This window comes from Ctenocephalides felis, unplaced genomic scaffold, assembly GCF_003426905.1.
Source record: "Ctenocephalides felis isolate EL2017-DRISC unplaced genomic scaffold, ASM342690v1 CF-g0.4_SCAFFOLD_01492, whole genome shotgun sequence".
NCBI lineage: Eukaryota > Metazoa > Arthropoda > Insecta > Siphonaptera > Pulicidae > Ctenocephalides > Ctenocephalides felis.
The window spans coordinates 55,890,784-55,913,283 of NW_020537646.1; the positions used below are offsets into that span (position 1 = coordinate 55,890,784).

General features: G+C 30.5%; 1 protein-coding gene across 1 annotated transcript in view; it reads right to left on the reverse strand.

The window, feature by feature from the left end:
- The window catches only part of LOC113369987, a 289,295-nt gene that overhangs the window by 180,628 nt on the left and 86,167 nt on the right, over positions 1-22,500 (reverse strand). The window lies entirely within an intron of this gene.

Here is a 22,500-nt window from a genome sequence, read left to right on the forward strand (position 1 = left end):
TATATATATATATATATATATATATATGTATATATTTTAAACTAGACTTACTCTAATATTATTTAATTAATAAAACACCTTTTACTTCATACTAATATATTTAATAATCCACCAAGTTAACACCACGCCGAATTGTTCAACACCCTACAAGTTACTCCCAGACACCGACTCGCACACAGATACACACTTCTGTTCCGTAAGGATCAGACACTCTGCATTAGACACACCATAGAGCACATACACCTCAGGATAGACACTCTTGGCCGTTATATTCAAATGGCAGACATACAATATTGAATCATAAAACCATTACAACATAAATCATATTTCATTCACTTATTGTCTCTACTAACTTATTGTCTCTACTAACTTATTGTTTATACACTTATTGTTTATTATACGATTAGTCCTAGTTACAAGTTCATTTGTTGTCACTAATAACACCCTCACTACTCACATCAGTCTGTTCTTCTTCCAGTTCAGAACCCTCACTCCCTTCGAGGCCATAGTCCTCTTCTGCCCTAAACCATAATCGCATTTTGCTTGGATCAATTATGGTTTCCATTGGCATCTGCGTTACTTGGAATCCCTCCACATCGCCTATGACATACCGGTCATGGTCCAACACCTTCTTAACTAAATATGGTCCCTTATTCCTTGGTAACAATTTCTTGTTCACACCAATAGTAGTGTCCACATTGGTGATCATTACCATATCTACAATTTTATACTTCTCCGCTTCCTTACTACGCCTATCATGGTATCTTTTATTATAATCTTGCCCCCTTTCCATCGTTTGGGCTGCCTGCTTTCTAATTTCGTCCTTGTCATACGACTCATTCTGCTGCAGATAATCTCTCACTTCATCCCTAACTTCTCCCCGTTGTGTCACTCCAAATAATAGAATACTGGGGTCTCACCCGTGCTCTTACACGCCGGATTATTCAAGGCGTATTCTACCTTATACAGAACTGTGTCCCAACCTCTTAAATCTTCTGTGTATTTCGCCAATATTGGAACGATTGTTCGATTTGCTCTTTCCACCTATCCATTCGCCCAAGAGGCTCCTGCAGCTAAATGCACTATTTTTACATCTCTCTCCTCTAAAAATTCCTAAAAAGATCAGACGTGTAGCAACTCCCTCTGTCCGCTACTATGGTAGTCGGCACGCTATAATACTCAAAATACTGGGTCAACCAGCCAACTACCTCCTTTGCTGATGTGGTTTTGCATGTGTATAATTTGCAACATTTTGTGAACGCGTCTATCACCACCAGAACGTGTTTATTACCGTTTCTAGTTTTCTGTAGCGGACCCAAATGATCCACATAAATTGTCTTGAAAGGCAGCATACCCTTCGAGATATTGTGTAACCTTCCTCGAGACTCACCCTTCCAGCTTGAAAAGGCGATACATTTCAAGCATTTATGTATAATCTCATTTACTATCTGGTTCATATTGCTGAACCAATATTGTTTCCTCAATGTCATCGCCGTTCATTCTACGCCCGTTCATGCATTAATCTAGACACCTCTTCTACCATTAATGACGGCACCAAAAATAAAAGCCTCTTCTTGAACTTTCTGTACACTAATCCTTCCCTTAGTTCATACAGCTGATGCTGTTCTCTCTCCAAACCATCTCGAATTCGCCTAATCAACGGATCCTGGCCTTGTCTTATTGCCAGAACTCGGTCAAAGCTGTTCTCCTCGATTACTAGTAGTTCATGGCACCTGCTAAGTGCATCGACGTGCTGCATCCTTGCCGCTGCGCGATGCTCTAGCTCATAGTCGTAGTTCGACAATACTAGCGACCACCTCAATAATTTTGGATTTATTTCCTTCTTCTGTAGAGCCAGCTTCAGGCTGTTACAATCGGTTACCAGCTTAAAATGAATACCAAATAAATAGACATGGAACCTTTGCAAGGCATTTACTATAGCTAACATCTTCAATTCAAAACTGTGCCGCTTAGACTCCGACGACGTGGATCTCTTACTATAGTAGCAGACTGGGTGTCATTTCCCATTAGCCTGCTTTTGCACAAGTATTGCTCCATAACCCTTCGCACTACCGTCTGTATATAGTTCTGTTATCGCACTCGGTGAGTAAATCGCTAACACTGGTTTATTCACTAATTCATTCTTAATATTGTTTATGGCTTCCACTACATCACATTCAATCACAAAGTTTTGACCGTTCTTACACAAATCATACAATAGCTTACACTTAACACTAAAGTCCTTAATAAACTTACGAAAATAACTGGCTAGGCCTATAAAGCTCCTTAACTGTCTGAATGTCTTTGGAATGGGTATATCCACAATCGCCTCAATGTTTGCATCACTCGGCCTTATGCCGTTCACGTCTATATGGTAACCTAAATAATCAATGCTTCTAAACACAAAACTACACTTACTTAATTTTAATTCTAGCTTATTTCTACTAATCACTTTTAACACCATACGCAACACTTCAATATTCTCCTCAATTGTTTCTGTGGCAATTAGTAAATCGTCCATATACACTATAACTTCACAGTTCACTATAAAACGACGAAAAATGACACTTACATATCTTATGAATAGATTCGGGCTATTACAATATCCAAATGGCATACGGTTGTATTCATATTGTCCCTGTGCACACACAAAGCTAGTGTATTTTCTACTAGTCTCAGCCACCACCACATGAAAGAAAGCGTCCTTCAGATCTAGCTTCGTAAAATACCTCTTAGACTTAAGCGAGTCCAAGCAATCATCTATTCTTGGACTGGGGTAAGGATCGCGCACCACCCGTTTGTTAAGTTTCCTATAGTCAACACACAATCTTATTTTACCATCCTTTTTCCGAACTATCACTATCGGGGAACAAAATTCCGAATTACTTTGCCTTATAATTTCCCTATCCAACAAATCTTGTACGATGGCACCCACCTGACCTCTTTCATATAACGATATCCCCCTGGGTACTACATAAAATGGTGAGGCATTCGGCTTTAGCACAATTGACATTTCGAATGCAGTTTCTGGTTCTTCCGGTTTCTCACTCTCCAAATATTTTTTTCTTACCAGGTCTTCAACTGTCGCTACCATTCCATAGTCATTTTCTTTCGATATATTTAAACTCACTTTGTCTGTAATAATCTCATCAATCGCCAATATTTCATTAACTCCTGCATTTTTATCAACTATATACACTCCCCTTCCAATATTTACCTCCAAATCTTCGTGCTGAACCACATGCAAAGTTAGTGGCTTTTCTGCCCCATGCTCCGGAAACGTCAACCGTAGTTTCGCAATACCTTCAACATCTAACCTCGCATGGTTAACGCCCTCGAACCCGGCTCATGCGCTCCATGCCTCCACTGGTACTCCATTAGGCACACACGATCGCTTGATAATTGATATCGCTGAGCCCGAGTCTATCACACTATCGGCCGGTATGGGATTTACTAATAGTGTAGTGCTATCAGGCGCCACCTGCGTCGTGCTGCGGACATTTCTGCTGATGTTCCTTTGAGCCACATTTGTAGCACGCCACTCCATCGTTTTCGGTTTCATACACCTGGATGCCATATGTCCTACTACACCGCAATTGAAACACCTCACCGGAGGATATGTGCCTTGTGGTTCCACTCTTGGAAACCCTGTTGGCTGTACCCTCTTAGGCGGCATCATATTGAATCCGCGTTCCGCCGCTGTCAGCTCGTTCATCACACTTAGCAGGGTTGCTAAATCCTTAAATTGGTTCATTTTGGCTTGAGCTTAGAGTGGCGGGTTGTCAAAGCCGTCTATCATATAAGCTAGCAAATCAGACTCCATAAAACCCAACCTATTTCCTAGCGCCATCTTCTCCTGAAAGTATGCGCTAAATGGTTCCTGTTTTCGCCACCTCCGGGACTCAAACCGCTTCATCCTAGTCATCATGTCTTCTCCATTTTTGAAAAACGCTGTCAGCGCCATCTTAAGCTCATCGTATGAATATGTTGCATACTCTGCCTTGCTGTCGTATAATTGTCGTGCCCGCCCCGAAAGCTTCGATATTATCAGCACCGCCATTTTTTTCTTAGGCACCTCGTATGCGTCACGTACGGCCTCGACGCGCTCAAACCATGCCTCGATGCATTGCTCAGACGACCAGTCGAATATCGGTATCGTCGCTAACAATTTGCTGCTCGAGATGCTTTCGTTTTTATCACCGGTTGTGGCCCTAGTAAGAGTAATCAAATCCGTCAACGATAGCACTCTTAAGGCTTCGGTCACCAAGCTTTCAGCATCACCACCAGTAGCCATCTCACCAAATCTTATTTTATTTTTGCAATCTCAAGTTTTTAATTACAAATATCGCAACTCCGCGACTCGCCAACGTCAATAACATGCCTTGCTTTTGATATTTTCTCTACACTTTGTTCTTATAAATTAAGTAAATAAATATAATAATTAAGAAATAAATATATAATATATATATATATATATATATATATATATATATATAAATATATATAAATATATAATTAAGATAATAAATTAAGTATTTCTTCTTTGACCTGCTTTTTGAAAAGTTTCAAGTAACAATCGATGAATTAAAGTAAATTCAATAAAAAGTATATATGTAGAGCAGGGCGAGTCACAAAGGTCCAATTAGACTTTGAGCAAATATAAGTTTTATTATGAAAATCAAACCAATTATATAACAACAAATGACACATTTGAAACGAACAATTATCTGACTACGTTCAGTAAAAGTGACAACTACTTCATCATTGTAGAAATATGCTTTTTTGATGTTTTTCAAAAAAATTTATCTAGACCTTTTTACCTTATAACGGGGTAACTTGGAACGGCCAGATGGCAAACAGGTCTAATGTCATATTTTAATTTCAAAGGTATTTTACAAAATAATTACATTTTTAACTAATTGCTAAAAAACTACCAACGGAAGAAAACACTTTTACTATGAATTTTCAAAAATTACCATTTATCTCCCAATACCAAAGTCATAAGAATCAAGGTTATAGCTGGTTATACATCTTTTTCCCTTTTCTTTCAAATAGTGTTGTTAAAAAATGCTTAGCTTTACTGACCTTCATATATTACTACCCATTCTTTGATAAATTCAGGATATTATCTGGGAATAAGTTATTCGACAAAATGTACCTTTTATCGATTTCAAATTAAGGTTCTGATTTTAAATTACATAAATGAAAAAAAATTCTAGAAAATGTTTTAAAAATACTAATGAGTATATAATTATACAAATGAGTTCTTTCAGAGCATCGTGTTTGAGAAAAATATGATTTGTCAACCATGCTGAGTTTTATAGTTCACTTCACTGCTTATATGAATGGGCAATGAAGCTATCATTACATTATAATTGTTAATTATTTATTTAAAAGAAATAATTTTATTAATAATTCTTTACAAATATCAAATTATCATCCATACGTGATTACATAGCTGTCATTTGCTTATTGTTATTCCAAGTCGAACGGGATAAAAAGTATCCTATGTCCTTCTCCTGACTCTAAACTACCAACTACTGCCAATTTTCAGCTAAATCGGTTCAGCCTTCTTCAGTATTATAAGTGGAGTAATTAACACGACTTTATATATATATATATATATATATATATATATATATATATATATAAAACCAAGAACCAATATTCTATCACGATAGTTAACATAAGCTAGTCGAGTAATTACAATTAGACCTTTTTATTGTCGAATCAAAGCACATTTGCTTATAATATATCTGCCAATTATTTGTAAACACCTGAAACATTTTATAAGATATGTATAAAGTAATTATAAATTACCAACAATTAATATATAACTATTTATATTTTTATTACAAATTTTGAGGTTATGTTAAGAAACTATATTTCAAAATATTTTTTTTTTAGTTTATTTGTGGATGATTATACTTATTGCTGATATTTAGAATACAAAAAACTCAAATACTCTATTTAAATACGTATAAACAAATATACATAAATACCTAAGTATATAAATAATTACATTCCCATTGCCAAGAAATAAATTTCTCCATCGTCTATTTGGATCGCTTGCTATTATTAAGAATTCATTTACTTGCCACTTCGTAATAATTTCCCGTGGTTAATAAAAAAAATTTATTATTCAAGTAATAATTTTCCAAAAGTGGTGTAAAAAAATGCATATTAATATATTTGTATCAAAACAGAAACATCGAATGACAATTGACAATTGAAAGTAAATGTCATGGATAAAATTATTGATAGAATCATAGACTGAAAAAACTAAATGGATATTTTATAAAAAATTAATTTTGAATTAGAATGGAAAACGGGATAAAAAGTATCCTATATGTTTCTCCTGGCTCTAAACTACCTCCATGCCAATTTTAATCTAATTTTAATCCAATTTTAATCGGTTCAGCCGTTCGTGAGTTATAGGTGTTGCTACTTAAGCGATCCTCTTTTATATATATACAGTAAACCCTCGCTTTACGCGGCTAGTGCGTACCGTGCAGTATAGGAACCGTGCTATAAGAAACTCGTATTTAACATACAATTCAGGCTAATTCGTAGTGCGTTCTATGGAACCTTACATAGTGCAGTATGGGAACCGTGTTATGAGAGACTCAGAGTTGGTACAAATTGCACCATTTTTATCGCGTTGTATGGAGCATAGATAAATAAGCAATAGGGCATGTCTAAAAGATAAAAGTCGATAACAAAATTTACATCAATACCCTTTTGCATAATGAACTTATGGGCTGTTGACCAAATACCGCGTAATAAGAAGTCCGTGTAGTCGGAGGGATGTCGGATTTTTAGCTCCGTGTAGTATGGGAACTGTGTGCCCAGAGTGCCGTGTAAAGCGAGGGTCTACTGTAGATATAACAATGCGTGGTAAAACGTTAAAATGGCTGTGCAAATTGGGCCAGCCTTAGTTGCATAATTTTGTATTCATTAGTGCTTATATAACATTTTGTAGATTATATAATTATTTTATTCAGATTATTTAAATTAAAAACCTAAATTTGGAATCGATCAAAGAGGACATTTTGTCGAATAACTTATTCCCAGATATAACAGACCACTACTTAAATAAGAAGATTCGGTTGATAATATAACTTTGGAACACACACCTGTAAAATTATCAATGCACATAAATACAAGTTCTCTGGAATAAAATACTTTGGAAATTGATTATAATGCTCGTCAAAATCCACGTATTTTAGACACAGTCAGGTATCATTCATGTTTTATTAAATCACTCTACAAATTGCAAAAGATGAAGAATTTCAACAATCATTAGATAATGCAATGTAAAATATAATTATAATGGTTATTTTCCACTAAATTTGAAGAATTAACTAGAATAACTTTCTATTAATTAATCAAAGGATGGATAGTAATATATGAAGATCTTGGATTAATAAAATCCACCACCAATATCCAGTAAAATTTAGCATTGCTCTACAATAATATTTGAAAGTATATAAGAAAAGATGTATAACCAGCTATAACCTTGATTCTTATGAATTTGCTATCGGGAGATAAACGGTAATCTTTGAAAAACCATAACGAAAATATTTTCTTTTGTTGTTAGTTTTTCGGGTTGTGAGCAGTGTGATTTAGTTCACGAGACCTTAATATACATTTTAACTATACACTATTTAATTGTTTTATAAAATGTAACGTTAATTATGAGTGAGATTCATCAGTATTCCTCATATAACCACTTTAAAAACTTACATTTGTGTGGGGCAAAAATGACCATCTGAACATTGACCACGGCTAAAGACTAAGAAAGACTTGGATTGAATTATACCATATTTTTAGAGAATAAAACTTCCAGTTTGATTGTATTAACAAAATATGGACAAACAAATTTTGTTATTATGAATTATATAATTTATTATTATACAAGTAGACTTTGGAGTTTATTGTATTTATAATACCACATTGTCTGTACCATTCAAACTGCACATCCTTACACTCCTAAAATGAAGTATTCTTTTTCTTATTCTTCAGAAAATGTTTAGAAATACCTTACTTAGCAAAACAACGTTTGCCGGGTCAGCTAGTATATATATATGTGTGTGTGTGTTACGGTAAATGTGCCTATCTCGGTTAATGTGCACATTCACCGGTAAATCTGCACATTTACTGGCTCATTTGGCGAATGTGAGTTCAACTCACGCACGTGCGCGCGTGCGGGCGAAATAATAATTCATATATTTATATTTATACTAGCTGACCCGGCAAACGTTGTTTTGCTAAGTAAGTTATTTTATAAACAATTTCTAGAGTATCTAAAAAATTAATACTTTTTGTGTAAGGATGTGTTGTTTGAATTGCTATATACAATGAGATATTATAGAAACAATAAACCCCATTAGTTTGTATATATTTTATTAATACAACCAAACTGAAAGTTTTATACACTTTCTATAGAAAACATGGCATAATTCAATCCAAGTCTTTGTTGGTCTTTCGACTTATATAGTCATTACAAATTCCATTTAATCGATTAATGAATGCGTTTCAAATTTTTTGAATTTTTTTTTGGATTCTGGATTTTGTGTATAATTGTAAATAATACTATTGAGCTTGTACAAATTTTTCAAATTTCTGCGAGGAGAGATACAAAATGATTTAGGTATCTCTTTTTTGACCTGCTTTTTGAAAAGTTTCTAGTAATATTCGATGAATAAAAGTAAATTTAATAAAAAGTATATATGTAGAACAGGGCAAGGCACAAAGGTCCAATTTGACTTTAGGCAAATATAAATTTTATTATGAAAATCAAACCAATTACATCACAACAAATGACACATTTCAAATGAACAATTATCTGACTACGTTCAGTAAAACTACCAGCTACTTCATCATTGTAAAAACGTGCTTTTCTGCTGTCTTTAAAAAAAATTTATCTAGACCTTTTTACCCTATAACGGGGTAACTTGGAACGGCCAGATGGCAAGCAGGTCTAATGTCATATTTTAATTTCAAAGGTATTTTACAAAATAATTACATTTTCAACTAATTGCTAGAAAACTACCAATGGAAGAAAATACTTTTACTATGGATTTTCAAAGATTACCATTTATCTCCCAATACCAAAGTCATAAGAATCAGGTTATAGCTGATTATACATATTTTTCCCTTTACATTCAAATACTGCTGTTAAACAATGCTTAGCTTTACTGGTTTTTGACACTTCGGTCGTGGATCTTCATACATTACTATCCATTCTTGAATAAATTCAGAAAATTATAACTGGAAATAAGCTATTCGACAAAATGTTCCTTTGATCAATTCCAAATTTAGGTTCTAAATCTGAATAATCTAGAAAAGGTTTTATAAATACCAATGAGTACATAATTATACAAATAAGTTCTTTCAGAGCATTGTGTTTGAGAAAAATATGATTTGTCAACCATACTGAGTTATACATAGTTCGCTTCACTGTTTATACGAATGGGCAATGGCACTATCATTATATTATAATTGTTAATTATTTATTTAAAATAAATAATTTTATTATTAATTCCTTACAAATATTGAATTGTCATCCATGCGTGATTACATAGCTGTCATTTGCTTATTGTTATTCCAAGTCGAACAGGATAAAAGGTATCCTATGTCCTTCTCCTGGCTCTGAACCAACTTTTACCAACTTTACCAAAGCCAATTTTCAGTTAAATCGGTTCAGCCTTCTTGAGTTATAAGTTCTGACAATATAACTCCAGAATGCACAAACCGAATTCGACAATTTTGCATTTGCTGAAAAGGTCTGGGGCTCCGTGAGGTTTTAGCTGGGTTATAATATATGAGAACCAAAAACTAATATTCTATCACTATAGTTAACTTAAGGTAGTCGATTACTTCAATTAGACCTTTTTATTGTCGAATCAAAGCACCAACTTTTACCAACTTTACCAAAGCCAATTTTCAGTTAAATCGGTTCAGCCTTCTTGAGTTATAAGTTTTGACAATATAACTCCAGAATGCACAAACCGAATTCGACAATTTTGCATTCGCTGGAAAGGTCTGGGGCTCCGTGAGGTTTATAGCTGGGTTATAATATATGAGAACCAAAAACTAATATTCTATCACTATAGTTAACTTAAAGTAGTCGATTACTTCAATTAGACCTTTTTATTGTCGAATCAAAGCACATTTGCTGATAATATATATATGCCAATTAGTTGTAAACACCTGAAACATTTTATAAGATATGTATAAAGAAATTACAAATTAACAACAATTAATGTATAACTATTTACATTTTTATTACAAATTTTGAGGTTATGTCAAGAAACTATATTTCAGAATATTTTTTTTATTAATTTGTTGATGATTATACTTATTGCTGATATATAAAATAAACACCTCAAATACTCTATTTAAATACGTATAAACAAATATACATAAATACCTAATTATATAAATAATTACATTTCCATTTTCAAGAAATAAATTTCCCCATCGTCCATCTAGCATCGCTTGGTGTTATTAAGAATTAATTTATTTGCCACTTTGTATTAATTTTCCGTGGCGATTAATATATTTATATTATTCACGTAATAATTTTCAAATAATGGTCATTAAGAAATGCATATCAATATATTTGTATCAAAACAGAAACACCGAATGACAGTTGACAATCGAATGTAAATGTCATGGATGAAATCATTGATAGTATCATAGATTGAATAAACTACATGGATTGTTTATAAATAATTAATTTTGAATTAGAATGAAATAAAGGGATAAAAAGTATCCTAAGTCCTTCTCCTGGCTCTAAACTACCTCCCTGCCAATTTTCATCTAAATCGGTTCAGCCGTTCGTGAGTTATAAGTGGTAGCACATAAGGCGATCCTCTTTTATAGATATAGAGGAGGGAGAGAGGGATAGAGGGAGAGAGGGAGAGAGGGAGAGAGGGAGAGAGGGAGAGAGGGAGAGAGGGAGAGAGGGAGAGAGGGGAGAGAGAGGGAGAGAGGGAGAGAGGGAGAGAGGGAGAGAGGGAGAGAGGGAGAGAGGGAGAGAGGGAGAGAGGGAGAGAGGGAGAGAGGGAGAGGGAGAGAGGGAGAGAGGGAGAGAGGGAGAGAGGGAGAGAGGGAGAGAGGGAGAGAGATAGAGGGGAGAGGGAGATATGGAGAGAGGATAGAGGGAGAGAGGGATAGAGATTTAGAGATATATTTATATATTTATATATTTATATATTTATATATTTATATATTTATATATTTATATATTTATATATTTATATATTTATATATTATATATTTATATATTTATATAATTATATATTTATGGTTGTATTTGTATATTTTTAACTTCCCGTAGGGTAAGTTATTGTAATGGGCCGAAAATCGGAATTGAAAATTTTTACATTTCTCGACGTTTTGAAGGTTTCTGAACGTTTTGGCATACCTCAGAAAAAATGGATGTGTGTGTGTGTGTGTGTGTGTGTGTGTGTATGTATGTGTGGATACAAATTTCCAGTCACGTTTTAGGGCGCACGGATCAACCGATTTGAATGGTTCAAAAAACATTCGATTCCTATTGATAGGGAAAAGAGCTTTTAGTTTTTGGCAAAGGCAGGTCCAGCCGTTTCGGAGATACGGAGCCAAGAGTGCAGAAAATAGAAATCGTATTTTTGAGAGAACGGAGTATCCGATTTGAATGATCTAAAAAACATTCAATTAGTAATGATTGGGAGAAGTGTTTATTAGTTTCTGGCAAAGGCAGGCCCAGCCATTTTGAAGATACGGAGCTAAATATGTAAAAAATGGCAGTTTTTGAGAGAACTAAGCGTCCGATTTAAATGATTCAAAGAACTTTCTGCTTGTCTTAACAAAATAATCGATTTTGGATTTTTTTTTTTTTTTTTTTTTTAGTTTTTTTTTTAGTTTTTTGTATATCGAAAATATTTATTTTTAATTCTGACTATAGTTCTAATATACTTTACAAATAATTTCAACTCTGCAATTCAGTTTATATAATATTTATAAATATTAGACAATGTTTCAATATTTATAATAATCTATTTGAAAACATTCAGTAATCCTCGAACATTTCGTTACGGTACGGGAAGTTTCAGCAATTTGCCTTAAGGCACGATGCCACCCACCCCACTAGTTTTGTATTTGTATTTGTATATTTTGTATTTGTATTTATATTTGAACTTGTATTTGAACTTGTATTTGAATTTGTATTTGAATTTGTATTTGAATTTGTATTTGAATTTGTATTTGAATTTGTATTTGAATTTGTATTTGAATTTGTATTTGAATTTGTATTTGAATTTGTATTTGAATTTGTATTTAAATTTGTATTTGAATTTGTATTTGAATTTGTATTTGAATTTGTAATTGAATTTAAATTTGTATTTGAATTTGTATTTAAATTTGTATTTGTATTTGAATTCGTATTTGAATTTGTATTTGAAAATGTATTCGAATTTGTATTTGGATTTGTATTTGAATTTGTATTTGTATTTGAATGTGTATTTGCATTTGTATTTGTAGTTGTATTTGAATTTGTATTTGAATTTGTATTTGAATTTGTATTTGAATTTGTATTTGAATTTGAATTTGTATTTGAATTTGAATTTGTATTTGAATTTGAATTTGTATTTGAATTTGTATTTGAATTTGTATTTGAATTTGTATTTGAATTTGTATTTGAATTTGTATTTGAATTTGTATTTGAATTTGTATTTGAATTTGTATTTGAATTTGTATTTGAATTTGTATTTGAATTTGTATTTGAATTTGTAATTGAATTTAAATTTGTATTTGAATTTGTATTTAAATTTGTATTTGTATTTGAATTCGTATTTGAATTTGTATTTGAAAATGTATTCAAATTTGTATTTGGATTTGTATTTGAATTTGTATTTGTATTTGAATGTGTATTTGCATTTGTATTTGTAGTTGTATTTGAATTTGTATTTGAATTTGTATTTGAATTTGTATTTGAATTTGAATTTGTATTTGAATTTGAATTTGTATTTGAATTTGAATTTGTATTTGAATTTGCATTTGTATTTGAATTTGTATTTGTATTTGAATTTGTATTTGAATTTGTATTTGAATTTGTATTTGTATTTGTATTTGTATTTGTATTTGTATTTGTATTTGTATTTGTATTTGTATTTGTATTTGTATTTGTATTTGTATTTGTATTTGTATTTGTATTTGTATTTGTATTTGTATTTGTATTTGTATTTGTATTTGTATTTGTATTTGTATTTGTATTTTATTTATTTGTATTTGTATTTGTATTTGTATATTATATATATAATTTATTTTAGTCATATGCATATAAATATCTATTATTTATCTATCTATAAATATCTATTATTCACTATTAACTATTAACTATGAACTATTAACTATTTAATTAATATCTATTAACTATTTAACCATTAACTATTACCTATTTAACTATTCTTAATTCACTATTTACTAATAATTATTCACTATCTGCTATTATCTATTCACTATTTACTATTAACTGTTCAGTTATCACTATTTACTATTCACGATTTTACTATTCAAATATTTACTATTAACTATTAACTATTCACTATTCACTATTTACTATTAACTATTCAGTTATCACTATTCACTATTTACTATTAACTACTATTCAGTTATTACTATTCACTATTCTGTTTACCTATTAACTATTCACTATTTAACTATCCACAATTCAATTATTCTTAATTTACTACTAACTAATAACTTTTCACTATTTACTAATAACTATTCACTATTTACTAATAACTGTTCACTATTTAACTATTCAGTTATCACTATTCACTATTTACTATTAACTATTCACTATTTACTATTCATCTATTTAAATATTAACTATTAAACTATTTCGTTATCACTATTTACTATTTACTATTCATTATTCAATTATTCTAAATTCACTATTTACTAATAACTATTCACTTATTACTATTCACTATTAACTACTAAGTATTCACTATTCAGCTAGTAACTATTTAACTATTCAGTTATCACTATTCATTATTTATTATTATACTAACAATTGACTATTAACCATTCTTTTAATTTGATTGTTTGAGAACTCCACATTCACCTAGCGTTTTGGGGAATGTGCACATTTACCGTAACATATAAACAAAATATAATCAAGCAGACTAATTGTTAGAATAAAATAGTCTTATCTCATATTTTAGCGTGCATTAGGATTCCTTAGCCTATACATACATCCATTGTTTCTGAGGTGTGTCAAAATGTTCAGGAAGTCTTCAAATGTGAAGATGTGCAAAAATATTCATTAACGATTTTTGTGCAATACTATAACATTTCACGTGCAAAGAAAAATACGGTACCTTTGCTTGACATTTGGAATCATATTTATTGACATTTCTGGTAGTGGTCTTGTTATTATTGCCCGTGGATAAAGTTTAGCCTTTGCCAAACATGATGTAATATTAATAAGAATGTTGAGTATTCATATTTCTAGTAGCGCCATCTATTATGAAATATGTTTTCTTTTCTAAGTGGTTAATATTTCCTAAATTTTTACAAAAAAGATAATTGATGCTTTCCGTCGAAATTCATTCAAACAATTGTTTGCATTTGTGTTGAAGCTTTAATAAGTGTAAACGTAAATTATCAGATTTACACGTTAATAACTTGTCGTGAGGTAAGTTATAGTAATCATGCAAAAATCGAAAATATTTTTTTTTTTTGCATATCTTCACTTTTTGAAGGTTTTTGAACATTTTGACAAACCTTAGAAAAAATAGATGTGTCGGTGTGTATGTATCGATAAAAGTTTTTTTCTCAATCAAATCATACGAATGAAACCATTTGAATAATTTAAAAACTATTCGATTCCTTTAGATGGGAAGACGTTCCAATTAGTTTTTAACGGCTAAACATATGTCAAAAACATAACAGTTCATGTAACTTGCCTCAAAGCAAAATACCAATACCAACTAGTTTTAATTTATTCATAAAATTGAACAATAAATAAATTCAGTCAAATACTACTTTGATTCGCACTAAATTTGCGGATAGAGGTGTGATATTACAGAATATTCAAGCAAAAATTTATTTTCTATATAGAATTCGAAAACCGGTTAAAACCGGTTTTCTGGTAAAATTAAAATTCTAAAATGTCGGTTTTTGTGTAAACCCTAGTAGATACCATAGCCTTATAGATCATACTTAAATATTACGGCTCTACAACAACTCGTTTAACTTTAAAAATTCATCAAAGTTTGCAAAATCGTTTCTTTGGCATTTGGCAAAATTAGACATTTCATCGTCATTTCCTCAAAAACGCCTGAATCGATTTCAGAAATTTAAAAGCCCTTTGATACGTCTCGATTAGAATTATCGTTTCTCAGTTTTGTGCGACGATCGGCCGACCCGTTTCTTTGTAATTTGAAAAAAAGTGTTAAACTTTTCGTCCATATTTAAGTCATACCATCGGATCGATTTAAAAAAATCTAAAACTATCCGAAAGATATTATTTGGGAATGATACTGATTAGTTTTAGGTGAAAATCTATCAAACCGTTTTCTTGTAATTAACTGTTGAAAATAAAACTAAGCCGATTTTCAATGAACTTTTTTTTAGTTGGTATAATGATAGAGTAATTGGTCTCAATGAAGAACTAAACCATTAAAGTCCCATGGAAACTTGTTCAATAATAAAAATTTTTGATTTGTGAAAATTTGCTTTAAGAAAATAGTTGACGTGTTCGATTGTTTTCAAGCATGTGTAATAAATCCACTCCGAATATTGTTAAATCCTCAAAAATTAATTTATTTTTCATTGATTACGTCGATTATTTACACATACGAGTATATTGCAAAGTTCATGTAACTTGCGTCAAGGTAAAATACCAATATGAACTAGTTACACTGCAAACGTATGTCGCGTACTAAAACAAGACAAGGGGTGGTATTTGTATGTCATTTTTTATCTACTTTTTGGCGTGTTTTGACAAACACATCGGTCGGGTGTGATATTATAAAACGACCCCGATCGGTGGGGTATCATGAGAACACGACATAGTGGGGTGTTAATGATTTGCTTATTTGAAGAATGTTGAACGTTAAAAATTATAACTAGTGGGGTGCATGGCATCGAACCTTAAGGCAAATAAGGTATGTGTGTGTTTGTGTGCGGATACAAATTTTCGTCGACAATCTCGGGAACATCGATTAACCGATTTGAATAATACAAAAAATATTCGATTCGTATTGATAAGACCAGCCATTCCAAAGATAAGGGGCAAAAAGAGCCAAAAACGGTAACCTAGTTTTCAAGAGAACGGAGAGTTCGATTTTATTAATTCAAAAAATATTTTACTCATATTGACAAAATAAAAAATTGATTGAATTTTTGGAAAAGCAGATCCTGCGGTTATACACTCTCAATGAAAAAAGTTAAAAAAATGACATTTGGTGGTCAAAACTGTTTATTGGACATATGTACATTAAATTATTAGATATTTTATAGAGATTTTAATGATGTCTACACATTTTGTGTAATTTTTTTTGGGTTTCGTATAAATATTTTTAATTTTAAAATTCACATATATGGTTCTAACAAATGTCCTCGACATTTTTGACGGTATGGAATAACCGATTTGAATAATTTAAAAAACATTCGATTTGTATTGATAATGAGATCTGCTGATTAGTTTTTGGCGAAAGCAGATCTAACCGTTCCAAAAAGCCGGTGCAAAAAGTGCCAAAAACGGTAACTCAGTTTTTAAGAGAACGGAGCATCTGATTTTAATAATTCAAAAAATATTTTACTTGTATTGACAAGATGAAAAACAGTTTAAATTTTTGGGAAACAGGTCCAGTGGTTATAGACTCTCAAAAAAAATAAGTTAAAAAAGTGACATTCGGCGGTCAAAAATATTTATTGGACATATTTACATCAAATTATCAGATATTTTATAGAGATTTTAATGATGTGAACACATTTTGTATAAATTTTTATGGGTTTCGTATCAAGATTTTTAATTACTTTACGGAAAGATCTAGCAATTTGTCTTAAGCACAATGCCATGCACCCCACTAATTCTAAGGTATGCCAAAACGCTAAAAAAACCTTTGAAACGTAAATATATATAATCATTTTTATTTTTGATTGTTTGCGATTACTATAACTTACACTACAAGAAGTTAATTCTACAATTTGTAGTACCACAAATGCTATTTTTTATTGAAATAAATAAACAGTATAAAATATTATTATTTTATTTATTAATTTACTAAAATTCAAAATTCACAACTTTACGATTATTTTAATTTTATTTTTGATATTTGAAATTCAGTTTGTAATAATATTAATTATATTTAATTATTAATTCAACAAATTTAACATGAAATATAATTAATAACAAAAATCACAAAAAAGAATTACTTAAATGTATTAAAAATAGTTTAATTTCGATGTTTGTATGGCGTGCACAATGTTATATTTCTACTATTCATTACTGTTGCCAATATTTCATATTTTACATAATGATAATAAATAGCAGTTTGCAAGAAACCAGGCCCATGAATTTTTTTTTCAAAACTTCTGCTATCATGTTTTTGGGTCTAGTGCTTCTGTTCAATATATTTTAATGCATATTTTTAATAAGCATGTGTATAAGATCTGTGCCATACAAAATAGTGTCCAAAATCAATTATCCGATTATCAATTCCCATCCTAATTTTGTCATCAGTTACAATGATAGCTCGAAATATAATATCATGTGTAGTGTAAACCACCACCCACCAAAACAATGCATTAGTCATATTTTAAAATAAAACTTCTTTAGGCGCGACATGGTTGTAAATCCGTACAAATGTAACGGAAATTGTTACGCCAAGTTGAAGTGAGAGTCATTCGCTCTCGATAATATGATTTCTATACGGGTCGATTCTGATGCGTGACTTTATACGTGCGTACGTCACCGAAAGCGTGCTTTATACGTGCACAGAGTCATGTCAAAACTTTTTAAGCTTAAATACTAGTATAAATTGTGAGTTGACAAAAATGTCAGGATCTATTAATATATATTTTATCCCGTTCCCCATAAATAATTGTAGTGCAAATGATCGCAAATAATGAAATAAATGAAAAATATGCGCTGCGTAAGAAATGTAAGTTTATTGAAGTAATTTGTATTATTCGAGTTTTTCGAGGTTACTATTTACCTTTAAGGTTATTACTCAAATGGAAAATATTTTTACAAAAGACAGATACTACAGTTGCTCAAAGAATGAAAATGTATCACCAGCGAAATAATCAAAACAAACAAGCAGTCAATAATGAAGTTCTACAAACACAATTACATGATAAGTGAAATTGTGGAAACAATATTTCTTCATTCGAAATTTAACGTAAGTTTACATGTTTCTATTTTATATTGGCTATAAAGACTAATTTTAATTTATTATAATAGTAATTATAAATATTGATGCAGGTTCAAAGCCTCTTACAAACTCTGAAAGATCAAGATTACATCGTCAAACAAAACAACTGCAGGAAAATAATCGGTTACTGATTTATTAGAAAATCTTGAGTCAGGAGATCAATTTAGATGTTAATGTCATTGACATAAGTTAGAATCTTTTTTCGCTATTTGAATCCTGAAAAACGCTTCAACTATTCACATTTAAACATATTATTCTGTTATCTTTTTAGATAAAAGTACTGCTGTTACTCTTGCTGATACAGCAACTACATTACGTCAATTGCAAATTGATGATTCTGTATATAATGTGACTAATAATATTATGACAAGAACTGATCTTTTTAAAGAGTCAATTGAAGTATTCGAACATCCATATAAAGATTTCTATTTGTTTAGGAATGCACGAAAATTGCTTGAAAAACAATTTTTAAATGATAGCTTTGGCTAAGTATGCTTTGTATGTGATAGACTTACGTTTCAAAGTAACTGAAAAATATCAAATGATGCTCAAAAACAAATTCTTAATAATGGTTTTCTGAATATTGATTCAAATAATCAGGTTGAATGTCAAACTTGTCGAAAGGCATTAAATTCGGGTAGAATTCCTACTTTGTGTAAATTTGAGGGGTTTGTATTTATACCTATACCAAATTATCTACCTAAACTAGATACTGATGATGATGATTGCATTAACGTTCAAATAAAAAAAATAATTCATAGATCAAGCTATGTGCAGGGCTTGATAAATAAAACAAATATAAATGTATGGCTTCAATTTTTCAGGAAAGACAGATATTACAGCTGTTCAAAGAATAAGATTATATTTCCAGCGAAAAAGTAAAAAAATACAAACAGTCAATGAATGTATGTTAATTTTTATTTTAATTACATAAAGTTGTTCAAACACAATTAATACATGATGAGTAAAGTTACAAAAAGGCGTTGTTCTATGGATTATGTTAAATCCACTGTGTGAACGAATATTATAGAATATATTAATCAGCAATTACTTTAAATCGATCATGTCATATTTCAAGTATGACTTTGATTACATTATTGTGTGTAAATATTATACATATTTTTATTTATTAGAAATAAAAGTTATTTTCGTATTATTGTTTTCTATAGAGAATACATTCATGATCTTTTCAATTATGTCATATTGTATTCAACAAAAAATTTTCATTTAAACTTTTTGAATTAAAAACCTCAGAAAAACCTAAAATAAAATATAGTGCACAACACTAGAAAAACTATTGCCATTTGACCACGTTTTAGTGAAAGAAATTTGTTTATTATACCATGAATTTGTTGAGCCTCATTATCTATCTAAGGCCTTCGCTCACACAGTACATTCGGAATAAATTTTTTACTTGTGATACATTTCTGCATTTAATCACAATAAATTTTTTACTTGTGATAAATTCCTGTAAAATGTAATTCTTTTATTTTAATTTGATTGTTGGATCTGTTTTCTTCATTACTGAAAATATAATGATAAATTAAGATATATCGTACAAATTGAGAATTACATTTTCAATCTCAAACTAACCTCAAAACTAAGAACCTTTATATTTGAAGATAAATTAAATTTTCAAGTTGCAGTTCTCATAAGCAATTTCAATAGAATTATCTCATCCAACTGTAATTAATTTTACGATATAAATATTGAATAATTAAGTTCATGTATATTTACTTACTCATTTTACTTCATTTTGTATAGTATTCTACAAATTTCTTCGAAGATTTCACACTCATGTATTCATTAAAAGTCGAACCAAATTGGTTATTACAAATAAAATATTATTTAAAACGATCTATTTTAATTGATTGTAGATTTATTGCATAACTTGGTGTGATTATTTACACACTGTATGCATGTTTCTTTACATGTCTGGTGTCGTAGCATTATTCGTACACGACAAAGGAGCGATAATTTAAACGATCGCCGTGTTAAAAAACATCCTTTATGTGATACCACTTCCTTATGTGTATAATGTCGAGCTTTTTCATGATTTTTAATACGTTTTTGTGTTTTGAATCACACAACATTTGCAGTGTATTTATTTAATTAAATGTATGCATTACGCAGACAGGCATTAATTTCCTCGCAGACATCTTCATTTTGCGTTATAGAATGTGGAATATAATTACTTCATATATATGATTTGCATTGATTCCAAAACTATGAAAAAAAATTATACTGAATATTAATTTTTATTTCAAACCTGCCGCAAACATAGCAAACGATGAACAGTTATTTTCTACTAAAGCTAGATGCCAATTTACACTGCACATTTCAAATAAGCCGGAAAAATTCGGCATCAAATGTTGCCTGGAATCAGGTGTAAAATGCAAATATTTTATAAAAGATTTTCCATACTTGGACAAGAATGAAATCCTAAAAGCAAATCTTTCTTGGGCAAAATTTTAGTAGCTAAGTAATGCAGAGCTACCGAGTTTAGGCTGTGGGCGAAATATAACTTAATTATAATACTATATGGAAATTTAAGTTAGCCCTGATCAGAAATCATAAAAACAATAGATATCATGATATGTCGACTAATATAAGTGATCCAATTTTAATACAGTTTTGTACTTTTATTAAGAGTTTGTTGTTAATTGATAAATTCCTACAACTATATTTTCATTGTTCCTAAGAAAATAAAAACACTTTGGTTGACGCTGTATGTACTAATGTGTCCAAAACGAAACAAAATACCTTAAATTGCGGTAGCCAAAAAAGATACCAAGTCAATCCTTATTAAAAAGTTTTACTACTAATTACGAAGCATAAAAATTGAAAAGCATTGCAAACTTATTCAATAAACACTAACTTATTATAATAGCACCAATTATTGAGTTGATGTACTTGACAAAACCGTAAAAAATGTTATTTGTTAATTTTTTGATGATCAATATTTTATAAAATTAGCTTAGAATTTCATTTTGTAAACTTTTATCTTCTTGCATGAGTCAAATTGGCTCACTTAAGGAAAAATAGGTATATAACAAACATCCACAAAGCTAGTGTTAAGTTTTTGAGAAAACAGACCATCTAATTTGAATGATTTAAAAACATTCAATTGATGATTGATTGAAATGATTTTAATGATGGGGAAAAGTTGTAATTCGTTCTTGGCAAAAACATGTCTAGCCCTTTCGAAGGTATGGAATGTGCAATAACTATTAGTTTTGTGAAAATGAAGCATATGATTTGAATGATTCAAAAAAACATTTTATTTTGTTGATATTTTGAAGAAACAGTTAGTTTCTGGGGAAGGCAATTTCCCCAATTCATTTCCTAAAATTTTATTTAATATAAAAAATTATTCGGGTTTGGATTTTAATTTTAGATAAAATTCTAAAGTTTAGCTTATATAATTCTTAGAAATCTGATATATGATTCTTCATTCTGTCTCGGCTTCATTAAGTTTTATTCATTTAGTTTTTATACTTACATATATAAACGTGGTCGTCTGATTTATAAACTTGTATATTTTTTCTATAAAATATGAGTAAAAGTTACAGTATTGAGATTTAGATTTCCTAAATGTCGTAGAGCATCTTGTACAATATTCCAATGATACTTACGTCGTATCACAACAACATACTGAGCTAAATATATTGCAAAATATGACAAACGTTTTCGTCCAGTGCTTGAGCAATCAAAAAACATACAACATATTTTTTCATATATACTGTCAAACCATAAACTTGAACAATAAAGTAACATAGCATACAGGTTCAAAACCAAGCCCAATTGGGTACAAAAAAGTCCGTATTATTATTTTTATTTTTTCGTTTGATTAAATCTTATCATCGATATACTGCTCTTCTAAAATTTTCAAACAAATGTGGTTTTGGTTTTAAGACCAAATCATCCATTTTAACGCAAAACAAGCACAATATTTCATTTCGTTTCAGCTTTTACGTAGTTATCACATTTACCGTCATTTTGTTGAAATAAAACACATAAATACATACGTGAACAATATTATTTTATATCACGCGAATAC